Here is a 20,695-nt window from a genome sequence, read left to right as displayed (position 1 = left end):
GACGGTTTGGTCGTGCCGGACGGTTTGGTCGTGCCGGACGGTTTGGTCCTGCCGGACGGTTTGGTCCTGCCGGACGGTTTGGTCCTGCCGGACGGTTTGGTCCTGCCGGACGTTTTGGTCGTGCCGGACGGTTTGGTCGTGCCGGGAAGTTTGTTCATGCCGGGAGGTTTAGTCGTGCCAGACGGTTTGGTCGTGCCGGACGGTTTGGTCGTGCCGGACGGTTTGGTTGAGCTGGGAAGTTTATTCCTGCCGGGAGGTTTGGAGGGTTTGGTCGTGCTGGACGGTTTGGTCGTGCCAGGAAGTTTGTTCATGCCAGGAGGTTTGGTCGTGCCGGACGGTTTGGTTGTGCCGGACGGTTTGGTCGTGCGAAACGGTTTGGTCGTGCCAGACGGTTTGGTCGTGCCAAACGGTTTGGTCGTGCCAAACGGTTTGGTCGTGCCAGAGGGTTTGGTCGTGCCGGGAAGTTTGTTCATGCCGGGAAGTTTGTTCATGCCGGGAGGTTTGGATGGTTTGGTTGTGCCAGACGGTTTGGTCGTGCCGGGAAGTTTGGTCGTGCTGGGGAGTTTGTTCATGCCGGGAGGTTTGGTCGTGCCGGACGGTTTGGTCATGCCGGGAAGTTTGTTCATGCCGGGAGGTTTAGTCATGCCAGACGGTTTGGTCGTGCCGGACGGTTTGGTCGTGCCGGACGGTTTGGTCGTGCCGGACTGTTTGGTCGTGCCGGACTGTTTGGTCGTGCCGGACTGTTTGGTCGTGCCGGACTGTTTGGTCGTGCCGGACTGTTTGGTCGTGCCGGACTGTTTGGTCGTGCCGGACTGTTTGGTCGTGCCGGACTGTTTGGTCGTGCCGGACTCTTTGGTCGTGCCGGATGGTTTGGTCGAGCCGGGAAATTTATTCATGCCGGGAGGTTTGGAGGGTTTGGTCGTGCTGGACGGTTTGGTCGTGCCGGGAAGTTTGTTCATGCCGGGAGGTTTGGTCATGCCGGACGGCTTGGTCGTGCCGGACGGTTTGGTCGTGCCAGATGGTTTGGTCGTGCCGGGAAGTTTGTTCATGCTGGGAGGTTTGGTTGTGCTGGAGGGTTTGGTCGAGCCGGGAAATTTATTCATGCCGGGAGGTTTGGAGGGTTTGGTCGTGCCGGGAAGTTTGTTCATGTCGGGAGGTTTGGTCATGCCGAACGGTTTGGTCGTGCCGGACGGTTTGGTCATGCCGGACGGTTTGGTCGTGCCAGACGATTTGGTCCTGCCGGACAGTTTGGTCCTGCCGGACGGTTTGGTCGTGCCAGACGGTTTGGTCGTGCCGGACGGTTTGGTCGTGCCGGACGGTTTGGTCGTGCCGGACGGTTTGGTCGTGCCGGACGGTTTGGTTGAGCTGGGAAGTTTATTCCTGCCGGGAGGTTTGGAGGGTTTGGTCGTGCTAGACGGTTTGGTCGTGCCAGGAAGTTTGTTCATGCCAGGAGGTTTGGTCGTGCCGGACGGTTTGGTCGTGCCGGACGGTTTGGTCGTGCGAAACGGTTTGGTCGTGCCAGACGGTTTGGTCGTGCCAAACGGTTTGGTCGTGCCAAACGGTTTGGTCGTGCCAAACGGTTTGGTCGTGCCAAACGGTTTGGTCGTGCCAAACGGTTTGGTCGTGCCAAACGGTTTGGTCGTGCCAAACGGTTTGGTCGTGCCGGACGGTTTGGTCGTGCCGGACGGTTTGGTGGTGCCGGAGGGTTTGGTCGTGCCAGAGGGTTTGGTCGTGCCGGGAAGTTTGTTCATGCCGGGAAGTTTGTTCATGCCGGGACGTTTGGATGGTTTGGTTGTGCCAGACGGTTTGGTCGTGCCGGGAAGTTTGGTCGTGCTGGGGAGTTTGTTCATGCCGGGAGGTTTGGTCGTGCCGGACGGTTTGGTCATGCCGGGAAGTTTGTTCATGCCGGGAGGTTTAGTCATGCCAGACGGTTTGGTCGTGCCGGACGGTTTGGTCGTGCCGGACGGTTTGGTCGTGCCGGACGGTTTGGTCGTGCCGGACTGTTTGGTCGTGCCGGACTGTTTGGTCGTGCCGGACTGTTTGGTCGTGCCGGACTGTTTGGTCGTGCCGGACTGTTTGGTCGTGCCGGACTGTTTGGTCGTGCCGGATGGTTTGGTCGAGCCGGGAAATTTATTCATGCCGGGAGGTTTGGAGGGTTTGGTCGTGCTGGACGGTTTGGTCGTGCCGGGAAGTTTGTTCATGCCGGGAGGTTTGGTCATGCCGGACGGCTTGGTCGTGCCGGACGGTTTGGTCGTGCCAGATGGTTTGGTCGTGCCGGGAGGTTTGGACGGTTTGGTCGTGCCAGACGGTTTGGTTGTGCCGGGAAGTTTGGTCGTGCCGGGAAGTTTGTTCATGCCGGGAAGTTTGGTCGTGCCGGACGGTTTGGTCGTGCCGGACGGTTTGGTCGTGCCGGACGGTTTGGTCGTGCCGGATGGTTTGGTCGTGCCGGACGGTTTGGTCGTGCCGGGAAGTTTGTTCGTCCCGGAAGGGTTGGTCGTGCCGGACGGTTTGGTCGTGCCGGATGGTTTGGTCCTGCGGGACGGTTCGGTCGTGTCGGACGGTTTGGTCATGCCGGACGGTTTGGTCGTGCCAGGAAGTTTGTTCATGCCAGGAGGTTTGGACGGTTTGGTCGTGCCGGGAGGTTTGGTCGTGCCGGGCGGTTTGGTCGTGCCGGACGGTTTGGTCGTGCTGGACGGCTTGGTCGTGCCGGACGGTTTGGTCGTGCCAGATGGTTTGGTCGTGCCGGGAAGTTTGTTCATGCTGGGAGGTTTGGTTGTGCCGGAGGGTTTGGTCGTGCCGGGAAGTTTGTTCATGCCGGGAGGTTTGGTCGTGCCAGACGGTTTGGTCGTGCCGGGAAGTTTGTTCATGCCGGGAGGTTTGGACGGTTTGGTCGTGCCAGACGGTTTGGTCGTGCCGGGAAGTTTGTTCATGTCGGGAGGTTTGGTCGTGCCGAACGGTTTGGTCGTGCCGGACGGTTTGGTCGTGCCGGACGGTTTGGTCGTGCCGGACAGTTTGGTCCTGCCGGACGGTTTGGTCGTGCCGGACGGTTTGGTCCTGCCGGACAGTTTGGTTGAGCCGGGAAGTTTATTCATGCCGGGAGGGTTGGAGGGTTTGGTCGTGCTTGACGGTTTGGTCGTGCCAGGAAGTTTGTTCATGCCGGGAGGTTTGGTCATGCCGGACGGTTTGGTCGTGCCGGATGGTTTGGTCGTGCCGGGAAGTTTGTTCATGCTGGGAGGTTTGGTCGTGCCGGGAGGTTTGGACGGTTTGGTCGTGCCAGACGGTTTGGTTGTGCCGGGAAGTTTGGTCGTGCCGGGAAGTTTGTTTGTGCTGGACGGTTTGGTCGTGCCGGACGGTTTAGTCATGCCGGGAAGTTTGTTCCTGCCGGAAGGGTTGGTCGTGCTGGACGGTTTGGTTGTGCCAGGAAGTTTGTTCATGCCAGGAGGTTTGGACGGTTTGGTCGTGCTGGGAAGTTTGGTCATGGTGGGAGGTTTGGTCGTGCCGGACGGTTTGGTCGGTTTGGTCGTGCCGGACGGTTTGGTCGGTTTGGTCGTGCCAGACGGTTTGGTTGTGCCGGGAAGTTTTTTCATGCCGGGAAGTTTGGTCGTGCCGGACGGTTTGGTCGTGCCGGACGGTTTGGTCGTGCCGGACGGTTTGGTCGTGCCGGACGGTTTGGTCGTGCCGGACGGTTTGGTCGTGCCGGACGGTTTGGTCGTGCCGGACGGTTTGGTCCTGCCGGACGGTTTGGTCCTGCCGGACGGTTTGGTCCTGCCGGACGGTTTGGTCCTGCCGGACGGTTTGGTCCTGCCGGACGGTTTGGTCCTGCCGGACGTTTTGGTCGTGCCTGGAAGTTTGTTCATGCCGGGAGGTTTAGTCGTGCCAGACGGTTTGGTCGTGCCGGACGGTTTGGTCGTGCCGGACGGTTTGGTCGTGCCGGACGGTTTGGTCGTGCCGGACGGTTTGGTCGTGCCGGACGGTTTGGTCGTGCCGGACTGTTTGGTCGTGCCGGACTGTTTGGTCGTGCCGGACTGTTTGGTCGTGCCGGACTGTTTGGTCGTGCCGGACTGTTTGGTCGTGCCGGACTGTTTGGTCGTGCCGGACTGTTTGGTCGTGCCGGACTGTTTGGTCGTGCCGGATGGTTTGGTCGAGCCGGGAAATTTATTCATGCCAGGAGGTTTGGAGGGTTTGGTCGTGCTGGACGGTTTGGTCGTGCCGGGAAGTTTGTTCATGCCGGGAGGTTTGGTCATGCAGGACGGCTTGGTCGTGCCGGACGGTTTGGTCGTGCCAGATGGTTTGGTCGTGCCGGGAAGTTTGTTCATGCTGGGAGGTTTGGTTGTGCTGGAGGGTTTGGTCGTGCCGGGAAGTTTGTTCATGCCGGGAGGTTTGGTCGTGCCAGACGGTTTGGTCGTGCCGGGAAGTTTGTTCATGCCGGGAGGTTTGGACGGTTTGGTCGTGCCAGACGGTTTGGTCGTGCCGGGAAGTTTGTTCATGTCGGGAGGTTTGGTCATGCCGAACGGTTTGGTCGTGCCGGACGGTTTGGTCATGCCGGACGGTTTGGTCGTGCCAGACGATTTGGTCCTGCCGGACGGTTTGGTCCTGCCGGACGGTTTGGTCGTGCCAGACGGTTTGGTCCTGCCGGACGGTTTGGTCGTGCCGGACAGTTTGGTTGAGCCGGGAAGTTTATTCATGCCGGGAGGTTTGGAGGGTTTGGTCGTGCTGGACGGTTTGGTCGTGCCAGGGAGTTTTTTCATGCCGGGAGGTTTGGTCATGCCGGACGGTTTGGTCGTGCCGGACGGTTTGGTCGTGCCAGACGGTTTGGTCGTGCCAGACGGTTTGGTCGTTCCGGAGGGTTTGGTCGTGCCGTACGGTTTGGTCATGCTGGGAAGTTTGTTCATGCCGGGAGGTTTGGACGGTTTGGTTGTGCCAGACGGTTTGGTCGTGCCGGGAAGTTAGGTCGTGCCGGGAAGTTTGGTCGTGCCGGGAAGTTTGGTCGTGCCGGGAAGTTTGGTCGTGCCGGGAAGTTTGGTCGTGCCGGGAAGTTTGGTCGTGCCGGGAAGTTTGGTCGTGCCGGGAAGTTTGGTCGTGCCGGGAAGTTTGGTCGTGCCGGGAGGTTTGGTCGTGCCGGGACGTTTGGTCGTGCCGGGAGGTTTGGTCGTGCCGGACGGTTTGGTCGTGCCGGACGGTTTGGTCGTGCCGGACGGTTTGGTCGTGCCGGACGGTTTGGTCGTGCCGGACGGTTTGGTCGTGCCGGACGGTTTGGTCGTGCCGGACGGTTTGGTCGTGCCGGACGGTTTGGTCGTGCCGGACGGTTTGGTCGTGCCGGACGGTTTGGTCGTGCCGGACGGTTTGGTCGTGCCGGACGGTTTGGTCGTGCCGGACGGTTTGGTCGTGCCGGACGGTTTGGTCGTGCCGGACGGTTTGGTCGTGCCGGACGGTTTGGTCCTGCCGGACGGTTTGGTCCTGCCGGACGGTTTGGTCCTGCCGGACGGTTTGGTCGTGCCGGACGGTTTGGTCGTGCCTGGAAGTTTGTTCATGCCGGGAGGTTTAGTCGTGCCAGACGGTTTGGTCGTGCCGGACGGTTTGGTCGTGCCGGACGGTTTGGTCGTGCCGGACGGTTTGGTCGTGCCGGACGGTTTGGTCGTGCCGGACTGTTTGGTCGTGCCGGACTGTTTGGTCGTGCCGGACTGTTTGGTCGTGCCGGACTGTTTGGTCGTGCCGGACTGTTTGGTCGTGCCGGACTGTTTGGTCGTGCCGGACTGTTTGGTAGTGCCGGATGGTTTGGTCGAGCCGGGAAATTTATTCATGCCGGGAGGTTTGGAGGGTTTGGTCGTGCTGGACTGTTTGGTCGTGCCGGGAAGTTTGTTCATGCCGGGAGGTTTGGTCATGCCGGACGGCTTGGTCGTGCCGGACGGTTTGGTCGTGCCAGATGGTTTGGTCGTGCCGGGAAGTTTGTTCATGCTGGGAGGTTTGGTTGTGCTGGAGGGTTTGGTCGTGCCGGGAAGTTTGTTCATGCCGGGAGGTTTGGTCGTGCCAGACGGTTTGGTCGTGCCGGGAAGTTTGTTCATGCCGGGAGGTTTGGACGGTTTGGTCGTGCCAGACGGTTTGGTCGTGCCGAGAAGTTTGTTCATGTCGGGAGGTTTGGTCATGCCGAACGGTTTGGTCGTGCCGGACGGTTTGGTCATGCCGGACGGTTTGGTCGTGCCAGACGATTTGGTCCTGCCGGACGGTTTGGTCCTGCCGGACGGTTTGGTCGTGCCAGACGGTTTGGTCCTGCCGGACGGTTTGGTCGTGCCGGACAGTTTGGTTGAGCCGGGAAGTTTATTCATGCCGGGAGGTTTGGAGGGTTTGGTCGTGCTGGACGGTTTGGTCGTGCCAGGGAGTTTTTTCATGCCGGGAGGTTTGGTCATGCCGGACGGTTTGGTCGTGCCGGACGGTTTGGTCGTGCCAGACGGTTTGGTCGTGCCAGACGGTTTGGTCGTGCCAGACGGTTTGGTCGTTCCGGAGGGTTTGGTCGTGCCGTACGGTTTGGTCATGCTGGGAAGTTTGTTCATGCCGGGAGGTTTAGTCGTGCCAGACGGTTTGGTCGTGCCGGACGGTTTGGTCGTGCCGGAGGGTTTGGTCGTGCCGGACGGTTTGGTCGTGCCGGACGGTTTGGTCGTGCCGGACGGTTTGGTAGTGCCGGACGGTTTGGTCGTGCCGGACGGTTTGGTCGTGCCGGACGGTTTGGTCGTGCCGGACGGTTTGGTCGTGCCGGACGGTTTGGTCGTGCCGGACGGTTTGGTCGTGCCGGACGGTTTGGTTGAGCTGGGAAGTTTATTCCTGCCGGGAGGTTTGGAGGGTTTGGTCGTGCTAGACGGTTTGGTCGTGCCAGGAAGTTTGTTCATGCCAGGAGGTTTGGTCGTGCTGGACGGTTTGGTCGTGCCGGACGGTTTGGTCGTGCGAAACGGTTTGGTCGTGCCAAACGGTTTGGTCGTGCCAAACGGTTTGGTCGTGCCAAACGGTTTGGTCGTGCCAAACGGTTTGGTCGTGCCAAACGGTTTGGTCGTGCCAAACGGTTTGGTCGTGCCAAACGGTTTGGTCGTGCCAAACGGTTTGGTCGTGCCAAACGGTTTGGTCGTGCCAAACGGTTTGGTCGTGCCAAACGGTTTGGTCGTGCCAAACGGTTTGGTCGTGCCGGACGGTTTGGTCGTGCCGGACAGTTTGGTCGTGCCGGAGGGTTTGGTCGTGCCGGAGGGTTTGGTCGTGCCGGGAAGTTTGTTCATGCCGGGAAGTTTGTTCATGCCGGGAGGTTTGGATGGTTTGGTTGTGCCAGACGGTTTGGTCGTGCCGGGAAGTTTGGTCGTGCTGGGGAGTTTGTTCATGCCGGGAGGTTTGGTCGTGCCGGACGGTTTGGTCATGCCGGGAAGTTTGTTCATGCCGGGAGGTTTTGTCATGCCAGACGGTTTGGTCGTGCCGGACGGTTTGGTCGTGCCGGACGGTTTGGTCGTGCCGGACGGTTTGGTCGTGCCGGACTGTTTGGTCGTGCCGGACTGTTTGGTCGTGCCGGACTGTTTGGTCGTGCCGGACTGTTTGGTCGTGCCGGACTGTTTGGTCGTGCCGGACTGTTTGGTCGTGCCGGACTGTTTGGTCGTGCCGGACTGTTTGGTCGTGCCGGACTGTTTGGTCGTGCCGGACTGTTTGGTCGTGCCGGACTGTTTGGTCGTGCCGGACTGTTTGGTCGTGCCGGATGGTTTGGTCGAGCCGGGAAATTTATTCATGCCGGGAGGTTTGGAGGGTTTGGTCGTGCTGGACGGTTTGGTCGTGCCGGGAAGTTTGTTCATGCCGGGAGGTTTGGTCATGCCGGACGGCTTGGTCGTGCCGGACGGTTTGGTCGTGCCAGATGGTTTGGTCGTGCCGGGAAGTTTGTTCATGCTGGGAGGTTTGGTCGTGCCGGAGGGTTTGGTCGTGCCGGGAAGTTTGTTCATGCCGGGAGGTTTGGTCGTGCCAGACGGTTTGGTCGTGCCGGGAAATTTGTTCATGCCGGGAGGTTTGGACGGTTTGGTCGTGCCAGACGGTTTGGTCGTGCCGGGAAGTTTGTTCATGTCGGGAGGTTTGGTCATGCCGAACGGTTTGGTCGTGCCGGACGGTTTGGTCGTGCCGGACGGTTTGGTCATGCCGGACGGTTTGGTCGTGCCAGACGATTTGGTCCTGCCGGACGGTTTGGTCCTGCCGGACGGTTTGGTCGTGCCAGACGGTTTGGTCCTGCCGGACGGTTTGGTCGTGCCGGACAGTTTGGTTGAGCCGGGAAGTTTATTCATGCCGGGAGGTTTGGAGGGTTTGGTCGTGCTGGACGGTTTGGTCGTGCCAGGAAGTTTGTTCATGCCGGGAGGTTTGGTCATGCCGGACGGTTTGGTCGTGCCGGATGGTTTGGTCGTGCCGGGAAGTTTGTTCATGCTGGGAGGTTTGGTCGTGCCGGACGGTTTGGTCGTGCCGGGAGGTTTGGACGGTTTGGTCGTGCCAGATGGTTTGGTTGTGCCGGGAAGTTTGGTCATGCCGGGAAGTTTGTTCGTGCCGGACGGTTTGGTCGTGCCGGACGGTTTGGTCTTGCCGGACGGTTTGGTCGTGCCGGACGGTTTGGTCATGCCGGGAAGTTTGTTCCTGCCAGAAGGGTTGATAGTGCCGGACGGTTTGGTCGTGCCAGACGGTTTGGTTGTGCCGGGAAGTTTGGTCGTGCCGGACGGTTTGGTCGTGCCGGACGGTTTGGTCGTGCCGGACGGTTTGGTCGTGCCGGACGGTTTGGTCGTGCCGGGAAGTTTGTTCATGCCAGGAGGTTTGGACGGTTTGGTCGTGCCGGGTGGTTTGGTCGTGCCGGGCGGTTTGGTCGTGCCGGACGGTTTGGTCGTGCTGGACGGCTTGGTCGTGCCGGACGGTTTGGTCGTGCCAGATGGTTTGGTCGTGCCGGGAAGTTTGTTCATGCTGGGAGGTTTGGTTGTGCCGGAGGGTTTGGTCGTGCCGGGAAGTTTGTTCATGCCGGGAGGTTTGGTCGTGCCAGACGGTTTGGTCGTGCCGGGAAGTTTGTTCATGCCGGGAGGTTTGGACGGTTTGGTCGTGCCAGACGGTTTGGTCGTGCCGGGAAGTTTGTTCATGTCGGGAGGTTTGGTCGTGCCGAACGGTTTGGTCGTGCCGGACGGTTTGGTCGTGCCGGACGGACGGTTTGGTCGTGCCGGACGGTTTGGTCCTGCCGGACAGTTTGGTTGAGCCGGGAAGTTTATTCATGCCGGGAGGTTTGGAGGGTTTGGTCGTGCTTGACGGTTTGGTCGTGCCAGGAAGTTTGTTCATGCCGGGAGGTTTGGTCATGCCGGACGGTTTGGTCGTGCCGGATGGTTTGGTCGTGCCGGGAAGTTTGTTCATGCTGGGAGGTTTGGTCGTGCCGGGAGGTTTGGACGGTTTGGTCGTGCCAGACGGTTTGGTTGTGCCGGGAAGTTTGGTCGTGCCGGGAAGTTTGTTTGTGCTGGACGGTTTGGTCGTGCCGGACGGTTTAGTCATGCCGGGAAGTTTGTTCCTGCCGGAAGGGTTGGTCGTGCTGGACGGTTTGGTTGTGCCAGGAAGTTTGTTCATGCCAGGAGGTTTGGACGGTTTGGTCGTGCTGGGAAGTTTGGTCATGGTGGGAGGTTTGGTCGTGCCGGACGGTTTGGTCGGTTTGGTCGTGCCGGACGGTTTGGTCGGTTTGGTCGTGCCAGACGGTTTGGTTGTGCCGGGAAGTTTGGTCGTGCCGGGAAGTTTTTTCATGCCGGGAAGTTTGGTCGTGCCGGACGGTTTGGTCGTGCCGGACGGTTTGGTCGTGCCGGACGGTTTGGTCGTGCCGGACGGTTTGGTCGTGCCGGACGGTTTGGTCGTGCTGGACGGTTTGGTCATGCCGGGAAGTTTGTTCGTCCCGGACGGTTTGGTCGTGCCGGATGGTTTGGTCCTGCGGGATGGTTCGGTCGTGTCGGACGGTTTGGTCATGCCAGGAAGTTTGTTCGTGCCAGGAGGTTTGGACGGTTTGGTCGTGCCGGGAGGTTTGGTCGTGCCGGGCGGTTTGGTCGTGCCGGACGGTTTGGTCGTGCCGGACGGTTTGGTCGTGCCGGACGGTTTGGTCGTGCCGGACGGTTTGGTCGTGCCGGACGGTTTGGTCGTGCCGGACGGTTTGGTCGTGCCGGACTGTTTGGTCGTGCCGGACTGTTTGGTCGTGCCGGACTGTTTGGTCGTGCCGGACTGTTTGGTCGTGCCGGACTGTTTGGTCGTGCCGGACTGTTTGGTCGTGCCGGACTGTTTGGTCGTGCCGGACTGTTTGGTCGTGCCGGACTGTTTGGTCGTGCCGGACTGTTTGGTCGTGCCGGACTGTTTGGTCGTGCCGGACTGTTTGGTCGTGCCGGACTGTTTGGTCGTGCCGGACTGTTTGGTCGTGCCGGATGGTTTGGTCGAGCCGGGAAATTTATTCATGCCGGGAGGTTTGGAGGGTTTGGTCGTGCTGGACGGTTTGGTCGTGCCGGGAAGTTTGTTCATGCCGGGAGGTTTGGTCATGCCGGACGGCTTGGTCGTGCCGGACGGTTTGGTCGTGCCAGATGGTTTGGTCGTGCCGGGAAGTTTGTTCATGCTGGGAGGTTTGGTTGTGCCGGAGGGTTTGGTCGTGCCGGGAAGTTTGTTCATGCCGGGAGGTTTGGTCGTGCCAGACGGTTTGGTCGTGCCGGGAAGTTTGTTCATGCCGGGAGGTTTGGACGGTTTGGTCGTGCCAGACGGTTTGGTCGTGCCGGGAAGTTTGTTCATGTCGGGAGGTTTGGTCATGCCGAACGGTTTGGTCGTGCCGGACGGTTTGGTCATGCCGGACGGTTTGGTCATGCCGGACGGTTTGGTCGTGCCAGACGGTTTGGTCCTGCCGGACGGTTTGGTCGTGCCAGACGGTTTGGTCCTGCCGGACGGTTTGGTCCTGCCGGACGGTTTGGTCGTGCCGGACAGTTTGGTTGAGCCGGGAAGTTTATTCATGCCGGGAGGTTTGGAGGGTTTGGTCGTGCTGGACGGTTTGGTCGTGCCAGGAAGTTTGTTCATGCCGGGAGGTTTGGTCGTGCCGGACGGTTTGGTCGTGCCGGGAAGTTTGTTCATGCTGGGAGGTTTGGTCGTGCCGGATGGTTTGGTCGTGCCGGGAGGTTTGGACGGTTTGGTCGTGCCAGATGGTTTGGTTGTGCCGGGAAGTTTGTTCATGCCGGGAAGTTTGGTCGTGCCGGACGGTTTGGTCGTGCCGGACGGTTTGGTCGTGCCGGACGGTTTGGTCGTGCCGGACGGTTTGGTCGTGCCGGGAAGTTTGTTCGTCCCGGAAGGGTTGGTCGTGCCGGACGGTTTGGTCGTGCCGGATGGTTTGGTCCTGCGGGACGGTTCGGTCGTGTCGGACGGTTCGGTCGTGTCGGACGGTTTGGTCATGCCGGACGGTTTGGTCGTGCCAGGAAGTTTGTTCATGCCAGGAGGTTTGGACGGTTTGGTCGTGCCGGGAGGTTTGGTCGTGCCGGGCGGTTTGGTCGTGCCGGACGATTTGGTCGTGCTGGACGGCTTGGTCGTGCCGGACGGTTTGGTCGTGCCAGATGGTTTGGTCGTGCCGGGAAGTTTGTTCATGCTGGGAGGTTTGGTTGTGCCGGAGGGTTTGGTCGTGCCGGGAAGTTTGTTCATGCCGGGAGGATTGGTCGTGCCAGACGGTTTGGTCGTGCCGGGAAGTTTGTTCATGCCGGGAGGTTTGGACGGTTTGGTCGTGCCAGACGGTTTGGTCGTGCCGGGAAGTTTGTTCATGTCGGGAGGTTTGGTCGTGCCGAACGGTTTGGTCGTGCGGGACGGTTTGGTCGTGCCGGACGGTTTGGTCGTGCCGGACAGTTTGGTCCTGCCGGACAGTTTGGTTGAGCCGGGAAGTTTATTCATGCCGGGAGGTTTGGAGGGTTTGGTCGTGCTTGATGGTTTGTTCGTGCCAGGAAGTTTGTTCATGCCGGGAGGTTTGGTCATGCCGGACGGTTTGGTCGTGCCGGATGGTTTGGTTGTGCCGGGAAGTTTGTTCATGCTGGGAGGTTTGGTCGTGCCGGGAGGTTTGGACGGTTTGGTCGTGCCAGACGGTTTGGTTGTGCCGGGAAGTTTGGTCGTGCCGGGAAGTTTGTTTGTGCTGGACGGTTTGGTCGTGCCGGACGGTTTAGTCATGCCGGGAAGTTTGTTCCTGCCGGAAGGGTTGGTCGTGCTGGACGGTTTGGTTGTGCCAGGAAGTTTGTTCATGCCAGGAGGTTTGGACGGTTTGGTCGTGCTGGGAAGTTTGGTCATGGTGGGAGGTTTGGTCGTGCCGGACGGTTTGGTCGGTTTGGTCGTGCCGGACGGTTTGGTCGGTTTGGTCGTGCCAGACGGTTTGGTTGTGCCGGGAAGTTTGGTCGTGCCGGGAAGTTTTTTCATGCCGGGAAGTTTGGTCGTGCCGGACGGTTTGGTCGTGCCGGACGGTTTGGTCGTGCCGGACGGTTTGGTCGTGCTGGACGGTTTGGTCGTGCTGGACGGTTTGGTCATGCCGGACGGTTTGGTCGTGCCGGGAAGTTTGTTCGTCCCGGACGGTTTGGTCGTGCCGGATGGTTTGGTCCTGCGGGACGGTTCGGTCGTGTCGGACGGTTTGGTCATGCCAGGAAGTTTGTTCGTGCCAGGAGGTTTGGACGGTTTGGTCGTGCCGGGAGGTTTGGTCGTGCCGGGCGGTTTGGTCGTGCCGGGCGGTTTGGTCGTGCCGGGCGGTTTGGTCGTGCCGGGCGGTTTGGTCGTGCCGGGCGGTTTGGTCGTGCCGGGCGGTTTGGTCGTGCCGGGCGGTTTGGTCGTGCCGGACGGTTTGGTCGTGCCGGACGGTTTGGTCGTGCCGGGCGGTTTGGTCGTGCCGGGCGGTTTGGTCGTGCCGGGCGGTTTGGTCGTGCCGGGCGGTTTGGTCGTGCCGGGCGGTTTGGTCGTGCCGGGCGGTTTGGTCGTGCCGGGCGGTTTGGTCGTGCCGGGCGGTTTTGTCGTGCCGGGCGGTTTGGTCGTGCCGGGCGGTTTGGTCGTGCCGGGCGGTTTGGTCGTGCCGGGCGGTTTGGTCGTGCCGGGCGGTTTGGTCGTGCCGGGCGGTTTGGTCGTGCCGGGCGGTTTGCAGTTGCCTTCCCAGCAATGTAAGGATAGACATTTGCAATTTCTTCAGGGTGCTGGGAAATAGCTTGCCTGCTCTTCAAGAAGCCCATGTCCAAAGGAAATGTATTCACTAATTTCAGCACAAATTAGTGTTCTGCCTGGGTGGAAAATTATGACAAAAACAAATACCAACGTGGTTAACTCTTTGCCAAAGCAAAAGAGAAAGGTCTTTAATGTCCATCAACGACCAATGCTAACTGACGATTCCTGGAGTTTCACATCCTTCCAAGGGATGGCATACATTGATGAATCGCTTTGCATGTAAACACCAGGACTGAAGTTTACAACTGGGTCTGGATTCAAACTCAGGCTAGACGACTCAGAGGGGGTGTGCATACCTCAAGGGCCTAATCTTTCGTCTTTCACACTCACACCTTTGCAAAAAGAAAACCCAAACACAATAACGTAATTTGCTTTGTAAAACAAACGATTGGGACGTGTAAATGATATTTTCAATGAAAGTTAAAATAACAATTCATAATAAACATTTTCTTTTTATACGTCACAATATGGTCGTCCGAAGAGATACAATATCAGACAATATTCATACCAGTGACTAAAGAAAGTCCTCTCATCATGGTGAGGTTCTGGAGGGTCCCCCTGACCATCACCGTCCTTCAACCGCTCTCCGAAGATGGATTCTTCATCAGAATTATCATTGTTCTCCTTGGAATTCAGCTTTCCACGAAGTAAAACTGATACAGCAAAAGGGCAAACGGATTCTTAACACACTCCATGCAAACAAAATCAATACTAGTAAGATTATTTCCCATGATTATCAACATTGACTTGATGATCACATGATTATCACCACTTCCGGTTCCGGTTCTTGAGCGACGGAGCGAGTTTTCCAGGAGTTTTTGTCGCGTTTTTACTGTCATTGTGTTATATCTGTGTTTTCTGTGTGTTTCTACTTCGGTCTTGTGTTAGAACTTGTGCTAATTGTTGAGTTTTCGATGTATTTTCACATCGGCTTTCCTTGAGGCCTACCCTTCTTCCCATGCATGCGCGCGATCGTGTTTATTGTATTTTCTCCTTATTATCATCAGTTTTTATTTTCTCCACTTTTTCCCCCCACCCCACTTCTATCCTTCCCAACTATACCCTCTGTTTCATGTCTTAAAATTGAAAAAAATGAAAAAATACCTTTTACCTCACGTAGTACCCCACATGACCACGTGACTTCCTGTACCAACTCTTCTTCCTCCTCATTCTGCTGACCCACCATTTACTACTTTTACTAACCTACATTCATCATGTACCTTCAGGATTTTTCTTCAACCTTCCCTTTACCTAATCCTACGTGATCTTTATCAAAAAATCGAAAATAAAAATGGTCTCTTCCTCTTTCACACGTGTGGTTCTCATTATTATATCAGAATTTGCAAAACTTCTTCTTCTTCTTCTTCAAAAGCCTGTTTTCAATTATTGGACCTTTCCTTCATCCCGTTTGTGAAGCGTTCCACTGTAACGACGTTTCGTTTCTCCATTCTTCTAATTCACCTATATTTCAACCCTCATGTAATGTCTTTCAATGGCATCTCTGATTTTAAAATTTAGAAATCCCAGTTTGCAACACATGTTCGTGTAACATCAATCGTCCTCTTTTTTTTTTTTTCCAACTTCAGTGCCAATTCACTCCACCTCCTTAAATATACCTCCCCCGAACCCCTACCAGCTTCCTCCTCATCCTACCTCCGCTCTTCGCACCTCTTCACTGGCTTCTGCTTCAATATCAGGTCCTCCTCTGTTGTCCCAAACCGTGTGATGTTCTAACATCTGTGGGCTCCATTCTGACTGAACAGATATCTCTCTCTCTCTCTCTCTCAATCAGAACACTCATCACCACAAACATGCACCTTCCTTCCTCTCAGCCCACCTCCCTCTCTTCCCAACCCCTCAAATCTTGTACCTTCCCCTGCCCTCTCTCATCTTCACCATACCACGGACCAAGTCTCAATCATCCCCTCTCCCCACCTCTCCCATCACCCTCCTGCACCTCGGCCGTACCTGATCTCATCGTCTCCCTCCCTCTCAAAGCAATCTTCACACTCTTACCCCTCGAAGCCTCACATTCACCTTTTTCAAAAACTCCCCCTCACCTTTCTCCCTCAACTCTTTCCCCTCACCTCACCCCCTCTCACCCTTCTCCTTCCAATCTTCCCCCTCACCCCCCTCACATCTACAAATGTTCCTCCTTCCCCCACCCTCTCTTCCACCTCATCACTCCACCTCCTCCAATCTTCAACTGCCATATGCCCCCTCTAATTACTCCCCACTGTAAATTAACCCATCACCAACGAGCTTTTTCTCCTCCTCATCCGGCCCTCTCCCCCAGCAATTCGACAATCCCCCACACTCTTTCAATAACTCTCCATACATACCCTCCTACTCCATCGTCCTACCAGCCTCCTCCCTCCCCTGCACCCAAAACCCTCTTCCCAAACAGTATGGACCTCAAACATCCGGGGTCTTCACTCAAATCTCACAGATCTTTCCATACAGGTTGCCACTGACAAACCAGATGTAATCTGCTTAACAGAAACTTTCCTCCCTCAAGACGTCTCTGACTCCCGAGTATCTCATCGTGGTTACTCCCTCCTCCGGTATGACAGACCTGAGCCTTGTCCTGGCTGCAGAGTTGCTCTCTTCATCAAAGACTCTATTCCTCACTCACCATGCACTGCCCTCACCTCCACCCCCGCCCCCATACCCCCAGGAATACCTCTGGCTACGGCTTCCCCTCCACCAAACAATGATGATTCCAGTTACATCTCGCTCTCCGAAAACATGGACCAACTTCCATCCTCTCATCCAAACTCTCTCTTCCTCATATGTGGTGACTTCAATTGTCATCATGCCAGTTGGCTAGGTGTGGGTACCTCTTGTGGTGAATTGAAGGTCGTGACGTGTGATCACATGTTGCACGGCTCGAGCACGGAATAGATAAAGCTAAGGTTCCGCTCGGTCGGGGGGATTGTCCCAGGGGCATTGTCGTTTACGGCGGCGGTTCACTTGGTCCTTGTTGAATGGTGAGAATTGAGAGTATATCGGACTCCGGGCTTATACTGATTTATTTTGCGGTGATTAGTTGCACGTGTATACCTTACTGCTTATGTACTCCTTGCTGAGCCTGTATTCCCTGGTGTGCCCGTAGAAGCGGCTTCAATCAAATGGAATAAAGCCTACACTCTGAAGGTTCTTCTCTCGTTTTCATTTCAATTTATTCCATTTGGTTTTCTCGGCTCTCTCAACCAACGATGGACAAGATCTACAAACCAGAGAGGTTCGACGCAGACCCAAACGCGACTGACTCAGAAATGAAATGGTCGCATTGGTTCCGTTCCTTCTCACACTATCTGACCATCATCGAAGAGGGAGCCGACAAATTGGCCGCCCTTGTGAATCATGTCTCGCCCAGCGTATACAGGCTCTTCTCGGAGTGTGACACCTACGAAGCAGCGATCGACGTGCTGCAGGCGCTCTACGTGAAGCGCAAGAACGAGGTATACATACGACATCTTCTCAACACACGCAAGCAAGCAGCCGGGGAGACAATCGATCAGTTCCTGCAAGCTCTGAAACAGCTGGGAAAAGATGGCAGCTTCCGGGCCGTAAACGCCGAGGAACACCGAAAGGAAGCGACACGGGAGGCATTTATCCAAGGACTCAGATCAGCCCACATACGGCAATGCTTACTAGAGAAAGCGCAACCCACTCTTGAAAAGGTAGTCGATCAGGCTCGAGCGATGGATACGGCCCAGCAGCAATCTGAGTCATTTGGGACACCGATGCTGCTAATGAACGCCGCTACGGTGGAAACTCAAGGAACCCCACAGACACAGACACAGCCTGACACAGGGGATGGAGAAAAACCCGAGGAGTCGGATACCCAGACCTCGTCAAACTCCTCAGCAACTACTCCGGTTGGTAAATGCTTCTTTTGTGGGTACAAAAGACACCTCCGCCACAAATGCCCCGCCAGAGATGCCACATGCATGAATTGTGACAAGAAAGGGCATTATGCCAGGGTATGTAAATCTACTCTAAGGAGAAATAAACCCACTTCTGCGGCTCTCTACTCACAAAAGAAACTAACTGTAGCCTCACCGGGGAATCTATCCAAGGCTATCATCAACGTACGAATTAACGGGCATATGGCTGAGGCTCTGATTGATACCGGTAGCTCTGAAAGTTTCATCAACAGCTCGCTAGTGAAGGGCAGGAAATGGAAGATCCACCCGACAGACAATACGGTATGCATGGCCGCCACATCACTACAGTCCCGCGTACGAGGGTACTGCAATGTTGAATTGGACGTAAAAGGGTACACGCATCGGGATGTAAGGGTACTGGTGCGTCGCGATTTATGCGCAGACGTAATTCTGGGTCATAATGTCCTCAAGCAGCACACGAGCATCGAAATACCCTTTGGAGGAAGCAAACCTCATCTAATTTTAAATGCTTTGACCACTGCAGAGGTAACGTCCCCCCAGCTGTTTGCTAACTTTTCGCCGGTCTGTAAACCGATAGCGATCAAATCGTGGCGATATACCACTGCTGATATGAACTTCATCACTTCAGAGACCAAGCGATTACTGGAAGAAGGAATTATAGAACCGAGCGATTCGCCATGGCGCGCACAGGTGTTGGTCACCGCCAATCAGAATCATAAGAAACGAATGGTTGTCGATTATTCCCAAACGGTCAATCGTTTCACCCAACTCGATGCCTACCCTTTGCCGCGCATAGACGGGATGGTCGAACGCGTGGCCAATTATAAGATATTCGGCACCATCGATTTGCGAAGCGCCTATCATCAAATTCCCATCCGAGAGGAAGACAAACCTTACACCGCATTCCAGGCAGGTAGACGCCTCTACCAAATTAAGGAGGATTCCGTTCGGTGTCACGAATGGAGTAGCTTGCTTCCAACGGGTTATGGACGACATCATCTCAGATGAAAACCTCAAAGACACTTTTGTTTACGTGGACAATGTCACAGTGTGCGGTAGGGATCAGGGGGAACATGACATGAATCTGGACAGATTCTTGAGCATTGCTAGAAAATATAATATGACCCTCAACTACGAGAAATGCCTATTCTCGGCAAGGTCAATTGACCTTCTCGGCTACACGATAGCCGACGGCACGATTAAGCCTGATCCTGAACGATTGCGCCCACTTCGTGAGCTACCCCCACCTCAGGACCTGCAGACAATGCGCCGGGTGATCGGCATGTTCGCTTACTATGCAAGATGGATTTCGCAATACTCCGAGAAAATACATCCCCTAGTGCATTGCAAAAACTTTCCACCAGATGCCGCTGTTGTAAAAGCTTTCCACAGCCTCAAAGATGATATCAGTAATTCCGTGGTATTATCGATCGATAGCTCGGTGCCCTTCGTTGTGGAAACAGATGCTTCCGATCACGCGATAGCTGCTACGCTTAATCAGTCTGGGCGACCCGTCGCGTTCTTCTCGAGAACTCTCTCTGGAAGCGAGCAGAGACACTCGGCAATAGAGAAGGAAGCGTACGCCATCGTCGAAGCCCAACGTAAATGGAGACACTATTGACTGAGAAACCATTTCAAGCTCGTTACGGACCAACGATCCGTGGCATTCATGTTTGATGGGAAAAATAACGGGAAAATTAAGAATGAAAAAATTATGAGATGGCGGATAGACCTAGCCTGCTATAGTTACGACATAGTTTACCGGCCCGGGAGGGAAAACCCTGCTGCAGGCACCTTCTCTCGGGTCTACTGTTCGGCGACAATCAGTCAGGCTTTGCAAGACCTCCATGTGTCTCTTTGCCACCCGGGGGTAACCAGAATGGCACATTTCGTGCGCAGACAGAACCTTCCCTATTCTATTGAAGATATTAAACAAATGAATGCTTCATGCCCTGTTTGTGCTGAACTAAAACCCAGATTCTATGGCGCGGCATCTGGCAGACTGATCAAGGCCACTTCTCCCTTCGAGAGACTAAACATTGACTTCAAACGGCCCCTGCCGACCGAGACAGACAACAGATACATATTCACTGTTGTTGATGAATATTCAAGGTTCCCTTTTGCATTTCCATGCTCGGATATGACCTCGGGCACTGTCGTGAAATGTCTGTCTGACCTCTTCGCTATGTTTGGGAAACCTTCGTACATACATTCAGACAGAGGGCCGTGTTTCATGTCGGCCGGGCTAAAACAATTCCTATTAGAGCACGGCATAGCAACTAGTCGAACGACGGGTTACAACCCACAGGGTAATGGGCAGGTGGAACGATATAATGGAGTTATTTGGAAAGCCGTAACTCTGGCGCTGAAATCGAGAGGACTGGGGCCCGAGCGGTGGGAGGTTACCCTTCTCGACGCTCTGAATTCCATACGCTCTTTGCTCTGCACGTCCACCAATGCAACTCCTCACGAACGAATGTTTACTCACCAGCGGCGTTATGTTGATGGCCAATCGGTGCCCAACTGGCTAACCCATCCCGGAACAGTGTTCATGAAGCGCCCGGTACGACAAAGCAAGTATGAACCCATGGTGGAAGAGGTCGAACTCATCGATACTAATCCAGAGTATGCTCATGTCAGGCTCCCGGATGGCAGGGAGACCACTGTGTCGGTTCTTCATTTGGCTCCCTCAGGTACTCCTCCCGCAGGTACACCACCATCTGGCGCTCCTCCCTCTGACATCCCCCCCCCCCCCCAGGAACTCCACCCGAGAATGGTGGTGACGGAGCTGCCGCGTTCCACCCGAGAGCGATCGGGGAGTCATCCCCGGCACGAGTCGAGGCTCACCAAGAGGATCGGAAGCCTCCCTCAAGTGAAACCGCCATTTACTCCCGGAGAGATCGACGGATAATACCCCCTCGCCGACTCAATCTGTAAAGGGGATTATCGGCATCCTCGATGCTCATGCTCCTATATGCTCGTTACATAATATATCGATGCTCATTACCATGCTCCTACAACTCAAAATAATCCTCACTGCTTGGCATGTATGCTTCTGTAGCTTAGATAGTTCGCGTTGCTTGAAATGTATACTCCTGTAGCGCTGAAGTAATCATGGTGCGTTAGTTGGGCCTCGAGTTACATTTTAAATACGGGGAGAATGTGGTGAATTGAAGGTCGTGACGTGTGATCACATGTTGCACGGCTCGAGCACGGAATAGATAAAGCTAAAGTTCCGCTCGGTCGGGGGGATTGTCCCAGGGGCATTGTCGTTTACGGCGGCGGTTCACTTGGTGCTCATTGAATGGTGAGAATTGAGAGTATATCGGACTCCGGGCTTATACTGATTTATTTTGCGGTGATTAGTTGCACGTGTGTACCTTACTGCTTATGTACTCCTTGCTGCGCCTGTATTCCCTGGTGTGCCCGTAGAAGCGGCTTCAATCAAATGGAATAAAGCCTCCACTCTGAAGGTTCTTCTCTCGTTTTCATTTCACCTCTCTCACCTGCCATGGCACTTCAACAAAAGACATCTGCAACTCATTGGGACTGAAACAATCTGTCAA

The 20,695-nt window shown here is 55.8% G+C and overlaps 1 long non-coding RNA gene and 2 pseudogenes across 7 annotated transcripts in view; all 3 read right to left on the bottom strand.

Annotated features, from left to right (window-relative positions):
- LOC147033838 (uncharacterized) overlaps nt 1-20,695 on the bottom strand; it is a 143,431-nt gene that overhangs the window by 41,316 nt on the left and 81,420 nt on the right. For all 7 annotated transcript variants that reach the window (XR_015055593.1, XR_015055595.1, XR_015055596.1 and 4 more), the window contains one exon: nt 13,724-13,868. This is a non-coding gene — a long non-coding RNA (uncharacterized LOC147033838). The remainder of the gene's footprint in view (nt 1-13,723; nt 13,869-20,695) is intronic.
- LOC147033840 (uncharacterized) lies at nt 3,341-4,896 on the bottom strand (annotated as a pseudogene).
- Nucleotides 6,316-8,772, bottom strand: LOC147033839 (uncharacterized; annotated as a pseudogene).

Source organism: Eptatretus burgeri, chromosome 1 (genome assembly GCF_056783735.1).
Source record: "Eptatretus burgeri isolate ZD-2024b chromosome 1, Ebu_testis_v1, whole genome shotgun sequence".
NCBI classification, from domain to species: Eukaryota; Metazoa; Chordata; class Myxini; order Myxiniformes; family Myxinidae; genus Eptatretus; species Eptatretus burgeri.
Note: the sequence above shows the minus strand (reverse complement) of the source record. Positions and strands in the feature narration are given on the sequence as shown.